General features: G+C 59.9%; 1 non-coding gene across 1 annotated transcript in view; it reads left to right on the top strand.

The window, feature by feature from the left end:
- LOC119594452 overlaps window positions 1-481 on the top strand; it is a 5,692-nt gene that overhangs the window by 2,767 nt on the left and 2,444 nt on the right. The window contains exon 1 of the ribosomal RNA XR_005230622.1: window positions 1-481. This exon is cut by the window's left edge and continues 2,767 nt beyond it; it is cut by the window's right edge and continues 2,444 nt beyond it. This is a non-coding gene — a ribosomal RNA (large subunit ribosomal RNA).

Below are 481 nucleotides of genomic sequence, written 5' to 3'. Positions count from 1 at the left end.
AGGCAGGTGGGAGAAGAAGAAGTAGAAGGCTCGAGACCCCCAAGTAGGTTCTGGCGGCAGTGCAGACCTCCCCTTCGCTCTCGGAGTAAGCGCCTTTATTATTGCCGGAGACGGTTACGGCTCCGTGCGCAGAGCGAGCGCTCGCGCCCAACCCAACCCCCCAATGGTGTTTTTTAATTGCCGGTGGTCCGGAGGCCAGTGCGTGTGCTTGGCAACAGGCGTACTCGTTCGCCGACGCCGGCGGTAGCCCGGGGAAGAGCTTTCTTCTCTTTTTTAGGCTGCTGGAGGCCCCCAAGTTCGTTCACTTTGAGTGGGGGTCGTTGGCCGTAACAGCCATACGTGAGATTGTGATCTGTTGGGAGCAATCCTCGCTGTTGCGATCGCCACCGGTTCGCCGTAGAGCACCGCGCAAATAAGCGCTTGGTGTCCCGTGCGCTACCGCCGGCCCTTGAAAAGGTGGATAGGGTAAACCCCCTCCGGT

This window comes from Penaeus monodon, chromosome 33 (genome assembly GCF_015228065.2).
Source record: "Penaeus monodon isolate SGIC_2016 chromosome 33, NSTDA_Pmon_1, whole genome shotgun sequence".
In the NCBI taxonomy this organism is placed as follows: domain Eukaryota; kingdom Metazoa; phylum Arthropoda; class Malacostraca; order Decapoda; family Penaeidae; genus Penaeus; species Penaeus monodon.
This window is presented reverse-complemented; position numbering and strand designations above follow the sequence as displayed.